The 14,000-nt window shown below is 47.1% G+C and overlaps 1 protein-coding gene across 1 annotated transcript in view; it reads left to right on the top strand.

Moving 5' to 3' along the window:
- Positions 1-1,087: 1,087 nt before the first annotated feature.
- Positions 1,088-14,000, top strand: part of C5_1H14orf93 (chromosome 5_1 C14orf93 homolog) — a 254,856-nt gene continuing 241,943 nt past the window's right edge. The window contains exon 1 of the mRNA XM_078644890.1: positions 1,088-1,198. The gene's annotated coding sequence lies outside the window, so the exon portion shown is untranslated. The remainder of the gene's footprint in view (positions 1,199-14,000) is intronic.

Here is a 14,000-nt window from a genome sequence, read left to right as displayed (position 1 = left end):
CCTGCATCGTACCCCGACTCGAGCCCTGGGGCCATGTAGTTACATGTTAAAACCACGCCTTTAATTATACACACTTAGCCGTTTTTCATCCCACTTAACGGCCTGGATTAGCTCTTTCTTTTGCAGCTGCCCTTGGCCCCTGCAGGGGGCCACCTCAGAGGGCGGCTGGGCAGGGCAGCATAGGCTGGTACAGCTGCCTGCCCTTGGATCGCTCGTAAGATAACCCACCATATTTGCATACTTTTGTATCGAATAAACCTGCAGCAATATTTTCTCCAAACAAAAAGTTGTGTTGTGTATTTATTTATGCAAACCTATTCTGCTGTGGTCTGGGTGGGGTCTTGCGCCTATAATGGAACTATGTCTTCTTGCCCTGGGTGGTCCAATCTGGCTTTATGTAGGTATCTTGGGACAGTCAGTATTTCGTCTCTCTAAATGTTCCCAAATGTATAAAATGTTAACAAGGCAAGGAAGGAATTCTAAAGTTTAGCCGCTTCCAACTAGAAGGTAGATCCCCTACAGATTACTTATTGTATGGCGGCATGCATCTGAAGGTGAGTCTGGAACACAGAGCTCTGTTTTGTCTGTACTGTTTTAGTTTTATTTGTATTTTACCCTAGGCTCTCTGAGGACAAATGCCTTCAACGCAGATGCCAGTGAAGTGCTTGCGGGATTGGTGTCTGTCATGCTTACCCTGAGGCGAAGGCGGAGTAGGAGTGTTGCTACTACGTTCTGAATTTGTTTTACATTTATTTTACTTTGCCATGATGAAACAGGGCGCTCCGACGTATAGGCTATTGGCATAATCGAGTTTCGGAGTTCAAGTAAAAAGTAAGAAAAAAAGATGAGGAATGAGGAAAAAAAAGATGAAAAAGAAGAAAGCAAAGAAAGGAAGGAGAAAGGTAATGCTTTTGTCTCTAGTTCAGTCCACGGATCTCCCCGGGTTTGTGCTTTTGCTGCGGCTCAGAGTATATTCCAATATGTGCGAATACCCTCGAGCGGTACCCTCGAACCCCCCCTTGGCCCCTGGTCCTGGGCTGCGTGTGCAGGCGGTGGAGAAGGGCCCCACCCCCGTGCACAGACTAGCCGCCAATGAGAGGGCGCAGGGGGCGTGCACGAGGGTTGCACTGGGGCGTGCTCAGTGGCTGCACACACTGCACCCTGCACACGGAGAATACAAAGGGAACACGACCTTCATGTATCCTTCTAAACTGTGAGCATGCCTGTGTACCCCTCTCTGTGTGTACCCCAATGTACCCCTGTGCGGTCTACGTCCCGTGTACCCGTGTATGTACCTCCCTGTGTGTACCCCGTGTCTTCGTGTGCCTCCCCTGCATTGTCTCGGCACACGGTGAATACAAAATGGATTACGACCTTCAGATATCCTTCCGACGCGTGCACATGCGCGTGTACTTATCCCCGTGTGTCCCCACGCCCCCCATCCCATGTGTATCACCTGTATGTCTTTCCTAACACTGCGTGACTCCCATCTATACGTGCGGCCATAGTATACCCGTGTTTGTAACCCTTTGTGCTGTACCCAAGTTAGCGTGTACACACTCCTTGCGTGTACCCCAGTAATTTATGTATCCTTTGCTTAGCCTTCCTGTTTGCGCGTCTTTTTTCGCTCAGTGCGAGTGTGTTCCAATGTGTATATTCTCACTCCGCCTGTCCTTTTCCGTGACTGTGGGCAACGTTTAGTACTAGTCTCGCCACATGTTGTGTGGTGGGGGAGGGGCTCGGTTCTTGGTTACAGCAGCCCTGTGTGATGGGAGTGCGGGGACGTGGTTCACTCTGACGTGCACACGCTTTTGAACATTAACAGCCCGGTACAAAGTTCAGGGTACTCCTCTCTAGTAAACATAGCTGAGCAACCATGGCCACGAGCAGGCGGTGCACGCACTGTGCTGTCCACAATGCGCGGGACAGTCCGGCGGTGACAACACTGCTAGGTACACGCTGCTCACATACATTTCTGGGTGCACTTTGGTTATAAACCGTTCTGGGTGCACGTTGCCTGTTACATACTACGAGTATAAATAGCCGGACGAACACCGCCTGCAGCGCGCTCACTGCTTAGATGCGATTAATTTGATGTATGCCTTGAAAAGCACTAAGTCCATGAAAGGTCAAAGTCAAAGTCAAAAAAGCTTTATTTCGATAAAATGTCATTATCATAAAAGCAGTTTAAAAAGAATTGGTAGTTAATAATAAAATTAGTAGCACATATCCAGTTAATAACATGGACTTTAACATTTGCTAGAATAAATATTATTTAAGAAAAAATTAAACAGAGAATTTAAGCTTTCTGGCTCGAATAGCCCAAGCCCAAAATAAAAATTTTGCTAGGGCACAGGCATAGGGTACATAACTGTCCGAAACAAGTATCCTGATTGCCTCATCATGGCTCCTAGTTCCCAGTTGCCGACACAAGTTCTTCAGCCACACCCTTCTTGGATTGGCATATTCCTTGCAGACAAATAAGAAGTGGGCTACTGTCTCTGGGTGGGCTGAACATGATGGACACAAGTCAGTTTTGTCTGTACAGGATTTCCATGTTTTGGTGAAAGTGTTCAGTGGGAGAGTACCCGTTCTAAATTTAAAATACAAGGACCGGGCAAACGATTTCCCGATTATGTCTAGGTAGGGTTCTCGCCTGGGACAGTCTTTAAACATCAAAAAGTCCTGTGTAAGCCTGCCAATGGATGAGCTAGAATGCCTTTGGGAGCGAGTCCAATCCCGATAAAGGTTTTTAAGTACTTGTTTTGGAGGAGAGGTTCTGCTAGACCAGGAATCCAATAGGCCCAAGTTCGACAATAAGATCTTCATATCAGTTAGCCATTTGACTCTGGCCCAGTGTGGTGACTCCATTATTTCTTCCAGACTTCTGGCATAGGCACTGAGTTCCTCTACCCGCCAAATACGGGCCCATAATAGGAGAGGACGAAATTTCGCAATTTCGCCGAGCTGGATACAGCCAAGGTCCATAAATAAGGGCAGAAGTGGGGTACTTTGAGGGAGGGACATTATTTGCCTACAGAATTTGTTCTCAGATTTTTGTAGGGCTTGAGAAGATGCGAAGCCCCAGAGTTCAGCTCCATAAAGCGCAGAGCTGACACCCTTGGCAGCATAAATCTCTAGGACTGTTCCTATTGGTTTGAGCGAACTGGAACGTTGCTCCCTTAATAGGGCACCTGTGATCCTTTTGTGGTTCAGCAGCATCTTATCTAGATGGGGAGTCCAATCCATTTTGTCTGAAATGCGTATCCCTAAATAATCAAATTCTTTTACCCTTTCCAGGGGTTCGCTATTTAAAATAGGGGGGCGCACTTTCTGTTTAGGGGGATTAAGGACGAGGTATTTTGTTTTATTGGTGTTTATGACCAAGCCTCGGTCAGTACAAAAGGATTGGAAATTGTCCAAGAGTTTCTGTAGTCCCATTGGGGTTTTGGAGATTAGGAGCGTGTCGTCCGCGAAGAGGAGGGTCGGTATACGTACCCCCCCCAGGGATGGTTCGTCAGATGGAAATTTGAGTAGGTGCTCCACCACCCCATTAATGTACAAAGAGAAAAGGGTGGGAGCCAGAACACATCCCTGGCGGACCCCTCTCTCGACCGGAATACAGCCCGTTTTCTCCCCTCCAGAACCCCACCTGATTTGGGCAAAACTGTCTTGATGGAGCCTGACTAGTAGGGATAGTAGGTACTGTGGGAGCCCCATGTTGGCCAGAACCTTCCATAGCGAGTCCCTGGGGACGAGGTCAAAGGCAGTCTTTAAATCGATAAATGCGAGATAAAGACTGCCCTTGCCTATCACTACTACCTTCCAGTAGATCATCATAAGCCTAAAGGCCTGCTCTATCGTTCCAGTGCCTACTCTAAAGCCGGCCTGAAAATCGGTAAGTATTTTGTTTTCATCCACCCAGTTGAGTATCCTGAGTAGAATGACTTTACCGACAACTTTTTGGCTTACATCTAGTAAGCTAATCGGCCTATAATTAGACGGATCATCCCTAGGGCCTTTCTTGTGGATGGGAACCACCTCTGCCCCCTTCCAAGACACAGGAATGGGGGCACCCCTACAGATGGCAAGAAGAAGGGAGTGGATTAATTTACCCCAATTAACACCATCAGATTTTAGCAGGTCCCCAGGGATGCCATCTGGTCCTGCAGCTTTTTGTGGAATGATGGAGTTAATAGCATATTCTACTTCCTTCGGTGTAAAGTCAGGATCGCCAGGGAGAAAGATATAGTCAGTGTGAAGAGAGGAATGGACTGACCCTCTTCCATTTATGTCGTTATGGCAGGAATACAGTTTGGAAAAATGAGCCTCCCATACCTGGCCCGGAATGTTACAGGTTACGAGGTCGCTATCCGGTCTGTTTCGTGCCCTTATGGTGTCCCAGAAGGATTTAGAGTCTTTTTTCATGCTGGCTTCCTTAAGGGTTAGCCAGTAGTTATCCTCCCACTCCCTTTTAGCTACCAGTAAGGCCTTTTTATGGTCTCTTCTGGCAATTTGGATTAGTGAGAGAGACTTCCCTTTGACCGCCTCTATTAGGCGTGATTTGGCCTTCCTACAATTTGCCGAATACCAATCGTGTTTGCCTTTAAATTTAGGTTTCTGTTTCCCCAATGGCAATTGTACCCAAAAGAGGTCTCCAATAGTTTTTACGGCAGCTTCAAAAACAGCGGTGACCTTGTCTGCTGCTATAGTTAAATCAATAGAGCCAATTTCGGCTTGCATGCCCTTAACCACTTCGTCTATTGTGGATAGTTTGTCGGTGTTACACATAAACTTGCTCCACTTTAGACGCCTGCCACAAGTAGCGACAGTAATCCCCTGTGGGCGGCCAAGAGAGACTGGCAGTACTTCAATGCACCAAGGATTTTTTAAGGATAAGGAGAGTGGATTATGGTCGCTCTCTATGGTGTTGGTAATAACCATGTCGTTAACATAACTCCAGAGGCCCCTATCCAGCAGAATATAGTCAATCCGTGTGCATTGGCCAACTCTGTTGAATGTGGGCGCACCCAGGAGATCAGATCGAGTGCGACCATTAGCAGCTCTTAATCCAAACTCCAATGTGAGTGCATTGAGATGTATTGCACTGCGAGTCCAGCGCTTGATGGGTGGGATAGAAAGGGTAGGGATACCCCATCTGCTGTCCTCTTCTCCTAGATCTGGAATTCCTTCTAGAGGGAGTGGTTCATATGTACAGTTAAAATCCCCTGCTATTAGGATGTGTCCAAGACCACTCTGCTCTCCCAACTGAACCTCAAGCTCCTTCATTGTGGGTGAAATACACCCGTTTTTTGTTCCCCTGATATAGACATTGTAAAGGTCGACGGTTATACTTCCCCGTAGACCCAATAGGGAGACGCCAAGAATATCCGGAGTTCCTGCCTTCTTAGTAATTATTCTGCAATTAAGCAGGATACTTATCCAAATAATAAGCCCCCCTGATGGCCGTCCCTTCCCCGCCTTGGATTTTACTGCTGGTACAAAAAGAGTGACAAACCCCACCCGGTGCAGTGGCTCAGTGGCCCATGTCTCTTGAAATATACAGATATTGTGGGCATCAACCAGGGCATTCCACTCCGGGAGGCCTAGTTTCCTTGAAATCCCAGCAAGATTCCAGCTAAGGATTTTTAACTCGCCATGTGCTGGGTGGTGACACCTCTAAGTTTGTAGGGAGAAATGTGCCCAGCGATGCATCCTTTTTTTCCTCATTTGCATGAGGGAGGTTAGTATCTAAACCTCCCTCAGGAGAAAGTCAATCAACCTCATCCAATACACAGTATCTATTGGGATGGGCAAACTGTGTATAGGAGGGGTTAAAGGACGGGGATGGAGACGGAACCTGCCATGGCTGTTGCCAATGGTGATTGGCAGTGAATGGTTGCTGAGGGAATTGCTGCCACTGCTGAGTAGAATGGAAAAAAGGTGGTAAGGAGGGGAGAGGTTGTTGCCACTGGGGACCAACATGGTGCGGGACAAAAGGTGGAAAGTTAGACGGCTGTCGCCAGTGGTTAGGGACATATTGAGGGGGACGTGCAAGCCCTTGATTAATTGGATTAATTGGCCGGTGGAAATTGGGTTTTGTCAAGTTGGGAAGGAAGTAAGACAAGGGGAGTGGTTTGATCTGGGTGGCAGGACCGCTGTTAGGTGCATTACAAATAAAGGTCGCAGCCCCCACATCCCTAAAATTAACAGTAATTACATCCCCTGATATTGTTTTCTTGCTCCTACCCACCCAATCACCTCTCCGTACAGTAAGAATCTCCCCGCTCATACTACTAGGCAGTGGTTTGTGTATTTGGAGCCACTGAGCACATTTGTTTCTTAGCTCTACGTAAGACTCTTTTGCTCCTTCCTTCAGTGGGGGGACAGCAGTTAACACAACCACAAAAGGAGAAACTTCTGGTGGCAGGCTAATAGACTTAAAGCGAGACTGCCTTGGCTTGGGAGCTTCAGAGTTATTGGTAGAGTCAGAGGCTAGAGTATTCGTAGGTTTCCCTTTGGGATCCGTAGTTTGGGAGGTGTTAGATTTGGTACCAACGGCTAATTGCTGCACAGATGAAGAATTGCTCACTGCTTTTGCATTGTGAATAGGTGGCGGTTGAGCAGGGTTGTTCCCTAGGTGGGGAGAGTATGATGCAGCTTTGTTCTTGGAAGGTGGAAGGATTTTCGCTGTATCAGTTGTGGGTTTAGTGACCTTAGCTGACGGTTGGGAATTGGGTGGCGGTTCTCTATACCCTTGTTGCTGAACAGGCCCAAGCTCATTAATTTTATTGGGCCATTTAGTATTAATGAGCGATGTTAGCCTATCGAGTTTAGAAATCAAGGGTTTAATTTGGGCCGCAATTGTAGCTTCAAGATCATGCTTAAGGTCCGTAACCATATTATCGACCCAGCATGGAATGCCAGGCGCTGTGTGTGGAATAGGTGTTACCAAATTATGATTACTAACTTTGGCTTTGTTCTTCTCCTTAGGTTTAGACTCCTTAGTTGAGGACTTAGTCACTACTTTTATGGGAATGTAATCAGCCTTTCCCCTGGAATCACTAGGCACATGAGGGGCCGACTTGGCAGCTAAACCATCCATGCCCGGCTCCGCCTCTCTAGGAGACTGACAGGCTTCTAGATCTGGGGTCGCCTCCAAATCCACAAAGGACGGGTCCGACTCCGAGCAGGAAACTGACAAGTCGACAGCACTCGGTACTGTAATAGTGCCTATGGTGGTCAAGGGCAAGGAGCAATTGTTCGAAGCTTGCTGAAGGGGTGAATTTGCATTTGCAAGGGAGCCCAGGGAAGAACGCTTGGCATTCATTAGGTCAAGGGAGACTCTTTTCTCTAGGAGTACAATGCTCTTGTCAATTGTCTCATTTACCCGTGAGATAAAAAGGTCAATGGGACCAGTCACTTGCGCTACCTCCGTAGCTTTTTTGGTACAGCTTCTTGTTTTGTGCCGCATGATTGGCGTTGAAGATGGCAATGCTATACCAGGTATTGGATGGCAGTAGCCTCAAAGAAGGTTAAATGGCAGCCGGCCTACCTGGATGGTGGGTTCCAGGGCGATAAGTCAGGGATTCAGGGCCTGGGCCGTCCTCTGCCGTCCTTGAACGGCCTTAAACGGCCCGCTCTTTGCCCGGTCTTCGCCCCGGCCGTTGCCCCGCGCGCGTCCCGCGTGCGCGTTGATCTGCACGGTGTTTTAAAGAGAGCAGATGGAGGTGAAGGGGGCGGGAAGAGGACCAGCTGCGGCCGATCAGCGCCGCGCTGCACGCTGGTCCTCGCAGTCCCGCCTCGAACAGAAGGGTTGATGAAAGCTCCTTGAAATCGCGTTGGTGCTCCTGTGCACTGCCAGATACCCCTGACCGAGTCAGGCAACAAGAGTCTTGCCTTCGAGCGGCACCCGCGGAGCGGGGGCCGCGAGGCGTGGTGCTGGGAATAGGCGCTAGAAGCTGGAAGCTGGAAGCAGGGAAGAAAGGGCTAAGAGGCGACAGGCAGCACTCTCAGCGTCCCAAAGGCAGAACCCACACTGCTCACACACCGCTGGATCTTTATCGGTGGAGGGGGCGGGAAGAGGACCAGCTGCGGCCGATCAGCGCCGCGCTGCACGCTGGTCCTCGCAGTCCCGCCTCGAACAGAAGGGTTGATGAAAGCTCCTTGAAATCGCGTTGGTGCTCCTGTGCACTGCCAGATACCCCTGACCGAGTCAGGCAACAAGAGTCTTGCCTTCGAGCGGCACCCGCGGAGCGGGGGCCGCGAGGCGTGGTGCTGGGAATAGGCGCTAGAAGCTGGAAGCAGGGAAGAAAGGGCTAAGAGGCGACAGGCAGCACTCTCAGCGTCCCAAAGGCAGAACCCACACTGCTCACACACCGCTGGATCTTTATCGGTGGAGGGGGCGGGAAGAGGACCAGCTGCGGCCGATCAGCGCCGCGCTGCACGCTGGTCCTCGCAGTCCCGCCTCGAACAGAAGGGTTGATGAAAGCTCCTTGAAATCGCGTTGGTGCTCCTGTGCACTGCCAGATACCCCTGACCGAGTCAGGCAACAAGAGTCTTGCCTTCGAGCGGCACCCGCGGAGCGGGGGCCGTGAGGCGTGGTGCTGGGAATAGGCGCTAGAAGCTGGAAGCTGGAAGCAGGGAAGAAAGGGCTAAGAGGCGACAGGCAGCACTCTCAGCGTCCCAAAGGCAGAACCCACACTGCTCACACACCGCTGGATCTTTATCGGTGGAGGGGGCGGGAAGAGGACCAGCTGCGGCCGATCAGCGCCGCGCTGCACGCTGGTCCTCGCAGTCCCGCCTCGAACAGAAGGGTTGATGAAAGCTCCTTGAAATCGCGTTGGTGCTCCTGTGCACTGCCAGATACCCCTGACCGAGTCAGGCAACAAGAGTCTTGCCTTCGAGCGGCTCCCGCGGAGCGGGGGCCGCGAGGCGTGGTGCTGGGAATAGGCGCTAGAAGCTGGAAGCTGGAAGCAGGGAAGAAAGGGCTAAGAGGCGACAGGCAGCACTCTCAGCTCATGAAAGGGACGTCTTAGGGCTGATTTAGACCGTTAAACTAAACCTGGAAATAGAGATTAGTAAAATATAATGTGTTTCTACGTGTGAGAGGGGGATTCCCTTCTCAAGACCACGCAAGTTTTTGCTCAGTCTGACCTCAAGGTTGGGAGGTGGCAAAAGGCTTGACCAGTACTTCTGGGTTGAGCCTGCTCTGGACCTGTAGTGCCTCCTTCGCATACCGGTCACACGTAGATACACTTTAGGGCGTGTAGACACATAGTCTCCCCTACACCCCCACTAGGTAATTTGCACTCACTTATTTTAGGTCCTGAAGAAAGCCAGTCTAGTCATAAGGCACTGGCTGAAACATGTTGACCCATTGGATGTGAGAGGTCGTAACTCGCCCCTTACATCCCCTTGCCTTATTTTTAACCGCTGACGGAGGCCCAGGTATTAAAGTCTAATTTTACCTTCGGGTACTGGGACCACCGTTCAGCCGTTTTAACATCACTTCCTTAACTATCTTCACCGCACACTCAGTAATATACCAGCTCCGCTGTAGTCAGGCGTTGAAGCACACCCGGGGCACGCTAGGTGCCACTGGGTGGGCCCGATGATGAAGCATGCCACCAACTAGGTTGGTGGGTGAGGGCTTTTAGAACACACCTGCTGGGTGTTCACACTCCGTGACAAAACATACCAGAGTCTTCCCCCTCCCCTTAAGTAACTAGAGCTAGTCTCTTTTTGATTTAATCATATATTAACCGGGGACATGGACTAGCTTTCTGGTCCTACCTCTCTCTCTTGATTACGCATGAAACCTCAATTTACCTGTAGAAGCTGGGAGCTATGGATTGGAACCACAAACAAGAAACTGATCCTATAAGGCTTGGAGGCTAGGAATTGAGGCTAGGAGGAGTGAAGAAATTGAAGTCTCATGCAAAAATGGAGCTCTTTGGATAAGGATTGCGGTCTAGGCCCAGCACTTGTGTTATCAGGTTCGAGATGAAGTTCTCTAGCTTAAGAGTTGAGGTAATGGGATCGCCATTAAGGTCTTTGGTTTAGTTTTGAGGCCTAGCAATAGGGAGTGAGGTCTGTCTCTAATGCCTTGTACAACACAGACAGAAGCATTATTTAACGTAGAGATACAGCTTGTCCTCTTGCCACAAGCCACTGGGGATAGTTATGGGCTCGAAAATACGGTGATAAATCTTCCAAATATGTCATTGTTCTTCTGAAACAACCTATCAGAATTTACGGGTTGTTCTGTAGATGGGTAAACTTAAGAAAAATGTGTCTGTGAAGCGAAAGTTGCCATTTTTAGGTCTAAGCCTACCAGATAGAACATCTGTCTGGTTGCTAAGACATTTTGGGCACATGCTGAAAGCTTCCCAAGGAATGAATTTCGCTCATTGCCTACCAGTGAGTTCGTGTTTTTCAACTCACATTTGCTTGTTTTCTATTTCCTGCATGTTTTTGTTTTAGGCTGTCCAGCATGTCTTTGTCCCTCTCGCAGAGCATAGCCTGTTTATCACCCCCTGACCATCTCCTGGTATTGTTCCATGAGTGCTTTACACAAGTGTTTAGTTGTTCCCTTGTGTGCTAGTTCATAGCAGTAAATGTGCGTTATTTCTTTGAAAAGGTTTCCTGCCCCCATGTCTTCCTCCTTGACTGAGTCTACTTATATCTGATACTACCATGGTGTGTATTCCAGAAAGTGCCCCAGAGGCACATCGTGCATGTTCGCCAACTTTGTGCGTCCCATGAGCCCTTTAGTATTGCTGAAGGGGCCGCAGATGCTTGTGCTGCCCCTTCTGTAATATTGATAGCTCTGCCACACATGTAGCACCAGCACTCTCTCTAGAGGGCATTCGTTCATTTACGTGATGGAATGACCTCATGCAAATGAGGGAATCTCATTGCCTCTGGCCCACGCTGTATTATGGACGTAAGTGCAATGGCAAAGTAACTATCAGGAGGCTCACTGAAAGTGCGCCACAAAAATGCGGCACAATATCAGTGCACCCCCTGAGGGCACCCCTCTTAAAGTGCAGGCTGGTTGCCGCATGCACTGTGAAACAGCGATCGGCTTTGAAGCAGCCTCTCCCTATTTCACTTGAATGCGTTGCCCCCAGGTCAGTACAAGTTTGCCCTGAGGGCAGCGCATTCAACATAGTACAGCATCTGTCCCTGTTTGCACAACGCACACCTATTTGAAGGTGCAACATGGCATAAACAGGGAAAGTGCGTCCTTATAAGCACCAGGGTAGGAGAGTGGGTGAGCTGAAGCACATACAAAATAACAATGCAAGAGTTCAGATGTGAATGAGCAATAAACAGTCTTTTACAATTTGTTTTTATCTTGTCACATTTGCTGTGCATTCAAAGGTAGAGGTAAACTGTTAGGCTCTGTCTTCTTAGGAAGGTTGGTGTTTACCTTTCTGTCTCAGACTTCACAGTGGGAGGATTTATGTGTCAATCTTGCTGGCTACTGGGGTTGTCACAGCATAGGCACTGGAAGTAGGAGTGAGGGTAGTGCTGCAGCATCCCTAGACTATCCATGCTGGAGGCCAGAAGGTAAATGAACAATAAAGATGCCTTTACATTTTGTTTATGTCTTGTCACATTTGCTGTGCTCAAAGACAGAGGTCAAATTTTGGGCAATATTTTCAGACAAATTGCTGCTTACTCTTTTAACATGAAGATTGGAGTTTACTTTTCTTTCTCTGACCTCAAGGATGCTTTTGTAAAGTATCTTCAGAGTCGTGGGACTTCACGACAGGGCACTACTGATTTCTCAGCATGTCACCGGTACCTGGGAAGCACCCGTGCTCCTAGATCTGGCCCATTAAATTTAACCCATCACTTAGGAAGCATATAATTGGCTTATTCACAATATCGAAGCAGATTAGAAGTTTGCATCCGCATATTAAAAGTTCTTACCAATAAGAGAGGATTTCCTTCTTTTCTGAGAAGTTTGCATAACAGGCTGTGCACTATAGCGTTTCTAGTCCTGATGAATACTTCAATGTGATGTTGTCCAACTACACTCACGTTAGGGTGGTCGAAATGTTGATGTGATATGAACAAAATGCACCATACCCAAATAAACATGTATAAGTGGATGAAAAACACATGTCTTCTTTAGGGGCATCTACTATATTTGGGCGCAAAAGCAAATTTATGTATATATATATGTTAATTGTGTTGACTGTCTATTGTCATAGCACCTGTGTTATTTATGAGGCACCTCCTTACACATGTGTATATATATGTTATAAACTTTGTTCACAGTCTGTATTTAGTCTGATTTTTCGATGTACCAAGCACAGACGATATATGACTTTAAATATATTGATCATTCCTAACTGTTTCAAACAGTGTTGTTGTCATTTCTAATGTTGTTAGTAGGGTGCTTTTATGTATCATTAATTGATAGTCCCATATCTTTGTGGATATACTTTACTTATCGAAAGTAATGACCCCTCTCGTGGGAGACCCTCTGCTTCTATACTGCTGTAATTCCCCAGGTTCTACCTGTTACGGGGACACACCATTATTATTGATCAGCTTTTGTAAAGTGAGCGACCTAGCAATCTTACTGGGGTACAGGAAGTGTAAAAAGAAAAAGCTATAAGATGACAACGTTTTCCAACATTCAACCAAATGTAATTATCTATACTGAACTGTAAACATACTTCAAAATATGCTAGCAATGAGGGAAGTACAAATATAGTGCATTTTATATAATTCTGAAGTGTGATTCAAACAAAGGATTAAAGCAAAACAAGATACTTTACTTGTGATGTACACATGATAAATATTTGCTGAAACCTACATTTCACAAACCTTATAGTTTATGCACCATATACTTTTATCAGTAAAACTGCCCACCTGTGTACATTTTGTAGGCATTTTGATGGAAAGTGTGCTCTCTGTAAATGACAGTGTGTTACCACTACAAACAAGAGGGGGCTGGCTCTAATCAGTAAGGCTGAGCCTCAATAATAGCTAACAGAACACGAGTGCCAGTACTGATATGAATAGTTCAATCAAAACAATCACCATCCACCACTGGAACAGAAATTCAAGAGTGGGAACTACTACTCAATGGTATTTTATTCAAAGATTTTTTAAAGAATTAGTTTCAAAGTTTAATACATGGTGTAAAAATCTTTCTCAAACAAACACGTTGAACATAAACACATTAGCTATATACTCAATCTTTCATTCAATTGTTCAGGCATATCACAAGCATCCATATCACATACACGCACTCAAACGAAGAAAGAAACATTATTTCTGTATACAATTAAAGAAAAATAAGGAAAAGTGAAAAAATACACAAAAGCAAAAAACAACCAGCTCTGCAAATAATTTCCAAAATTAATAAAAACACTATTTTTCAAGGTACATTCCTATGTAACTAATAGATTAATCAAAACTCAATCAGAGTTGATCCTGCAAGGTAATGTACAAAATAGAGCTCGGGGTTCGACTATTTGTATGCCCGGATGCTCTCGCAGACCGGTGACAACAGGGCCTACGCGTTTCGAATCCCACTGCAATTGTTGGGGATTCTCTTCAGGGCCTTCTCAATTCTCAATCATGGAGAGTCCTAGACGAGTACTTGAAGGAGCACTGTATTATAACTAGGTCTGGTCTTAAATTAATGGGAGAAAGCGTCTCTGTAGACAAATTCCACGTGTTGTCAAGATCCGGTGTCAGGGTTCTGGTTCGGGATGTAGGAGTTGCCCCTAATATTAAACGATTTCAACTTGGGGCTGATGGCCGGATGGACGAAGGAAATGGAAATGACGAAGTCTTAACAGTCTATCTAATTTGTAGGCTCGGTGAGTGTCAAGTCATTTATCGCGAAAAATAATAAACTCGAGTGGACACAGTCTTATTAAATCGACACACTGCGGGGTGCGATGTAACAACTCTCTCATAAAGTTCTAACGAGCGCACTGCAAAAAAACGACAAAAGCAACGGAAGC

Source organism: Lissotriton helveticus, chromosome 5_1, assembly GCF_964261635.1.
Source record: "Lissotriton helveticus chromosome 5_1, aLisHel1.1, whole genome shotgun sequence".
NCBI classification, from domain to species: Eukaryota; Metazoa; Chordata; class Amphibia; order Caudata; family Salamandridae; genus Lissotriton; species Lissotriton helveticus.
Note: the sequence above shows the minus strand (reverse complement) of the source record. Positions and strands in the feature narration are given on the sequence as shown.